General features: G+C 45.1%; 1 long non-coding RNA gene across 1 annotated transcript; it reads right to left on the bottom strand.

Moving 5' to 3' along the window:
- Positions 1–285: 285 nt before the first annotated feature.
- On the bottom strand, positions 286–1,498 carry LOC148314972 (uncharacterized). The gene is made up of 3 exons (XR_015841371.1): positions 1,194–1,498; positions 574–627; positions 286–484 (listed from the first exon to the last, which is right to left on the bottom strand). It is a non-coding gene; the product is annotated as an uncharacterized LOC148314972 (long non-coding RNA).
- Positions 1,499–2,263: the final 765 nt, after the last annotated feature.

The raw sequence follows: 2,263 nt of genomic DNA, 5'->3' as shown, positions 1-2,263 counted from the left end.
TTTTTGATAAAATAAATTTATTTGCACATAACACTAAACGACTGAACTGTTGAACTATGTACAAAAATGAAATACATCAGTGTCATACATACTTTTTTTTTGTGTGATATAAAATAAAACAGTTGCCTTGATGCAAGGGCACACAACATAGTTCACACCACATTCTTGTTTCACTCCGTTTGCCTTTGCACAAACAGACCCGACACTTTCGTTGTGGTCTGGCTTTGCTGGTCCGTGGAAAATAGGCGAGCTTGTGTTTGTCCACTGGGGTTTGTGTGAAAATAATTGTCTGGGAAGTGATTGCTGGCATCCGCGATGTGCTGCAGAAGCTCATCCGTGAGAAACAGCTGCAGGAAATCAGCTGGCTCCTCAGACTCCAAATGGGCAGCGGCATTCAGTGGTCCAGGGGTTGCTGTAAAGTCGATTTTCCTCGGTTGCCATCCAGTGTGACGCCATCCGGAACCACTGCTTCCTGATGCACAACCTGTAAATTACAGAAATACAAACAATTGGAAATATATATTTATTGCTGCATTTTATTGCTGGCGTGTGAAGTTTCATATTATAATTTACCTTTCTTTACACCAACAAGACGAGGAGGAACTTTCTTGCCGCGGGATGCACAATCTGTGAATTTTAGAAAGTATGCATGATTACCACACCATTCAGTATTGTTGTTTCCTCGTCGGGGAGGAGATGCGCTCGCGCGTAACTGCACATTTACGCGACATTTTCTGCCCGCAAGATGCATGATATGTACAATAAAAGCATGAGGGCTAAAACCACATGTTCAATGGTAACTTGCGAGCGTTTACTTCCTCGTCGGCGAGGACTTACGCTCGCGTGTAATTGTGCAATAGGCGCCCGGACGAGAAAGTCAGCGAGCAAGCTTGCGTCTAACTGCACATTTACGCGACATTTTCTGCCCGCAAGATGCATGATATGTACAATAAAAGCATGAGGGCTAAAACCACATGTTTAATGGTAACTTGCGAGCGTTTACTTCCTCGTCGGCGAGGACTTACGCTCGCGTGTAATTGTGCAATAGAGGCGGCCGGATGAGGAAGTCAGCGAGCAAGCTCGCGTCTAACTGCACATTTACGCGACATTTTCTGCCCGCAAGATGCATGATATGTACAATAAAAGCATGAGGGGTAAAACCACATGTTCAATGGTAACTTGCGAGCGCTTACCTCCTCGTTCGGGGGGGATCTGGTGAGGACTCTCAGCTGCTTTGGCTATTGTCCGAAGGCAGGCGATGCAGGCCGCAAGGCACGCGCACCCTCTTTAGACGCCGTTTTGTTGTGACGACGACGAAGCGTCATCCTCTCAACCAAAGCGTCTCCATCGCCTTGATGCTTTTAGGAAGCTTTTTTTTTACAAAAAAGCATTCCTCGATCGTCATTTGCTTGGAGGATTTCATTGCTAACGCTACTAATGCGACTGCTGCTAGTGCTGCCGATGCTGCTGCTACCCACGCTGCTCTCCACACTTATAAGTCTACCCCAGGATCCCGCCCCCCCATTTGTACCTCTGGCGCAGATTCAAGGCGGATCTTTTGCACCTCTGCCCCCTGCTGGGTGATTTTTACATGATTCACAATGCGGACAAGGCTGATTCTCAGTCAGAGGTTGCATCAGACCCTTATGTACACTATGACGTAAAAAAGACAGGAAACGTACTTATACGTCTTTGGTAGAGGGCGCCATTGCATTAAAAGACGTCTTTGTACGTCTAAGGGAGTAAATGAGTTGAACAAAGTACAGGGTCCTTCACCTGACTACAGATGATCTTCTGGGGACTTTATTTGGTTTTAATCACTTTTGGGGTCTGTATCTATGCACACTCCCTGGTTTTGCTACCTTCCCGGGTACCACATACACACTGCTTAGTTTCTCTGCCTTCGTGGGTACCACATACATATTGCTTGGTTTCTCTGCCTTCCTGGGTACGACATACACACTGCCTGGTTTTGCTACCTTCCTGGGTACCAGTCACACAAACGTCAGACGACTCAGCACATACCGACTGTCTCAGCACTACACACTTTCACTCCAAGGCAGTGCTGTGAACCAACTTACTGACAAGAGGTAGTATTTAGAATTTTAAAAAGTGCTTGAAAGGTTTTGTTCATGTAAAACCAACAGATTATGACATTATTATTATTATTTAAATCAGTATTAAACAGCATCAGCATAGGTTAAAGATATTATACAGACTATATACGATAAAAAAATACTAAACCACCCTTGCTTTTCCGTCA

The sequence above is a fragment of the Idiotropiscis lumnitzeri genome, unplaced genomic scaffold (genome assembly GCF_059441095.1).
Source record: "Idiotropiscis lumnitzeri isolate Australia: NSW breed Sydney's pygmy pipehorse unplaced genomic scaffold, RoL_Ilum_1.0 HiC_scaffold_163, whole genome shotgun sequence".
Lineage (NCBI taxonomy): Eukaryota > Metazoa > Chordata > Actinopteri > Syngnathiformes > Syngnathidae > Idiotropiscis > Idiotropiscis lumnitzeri.
The sequence above is the reverse complement of the archived record's forward strand: the minus strand, read 5'-3'. Positions and strand labels throughout refer to the sequence as shown.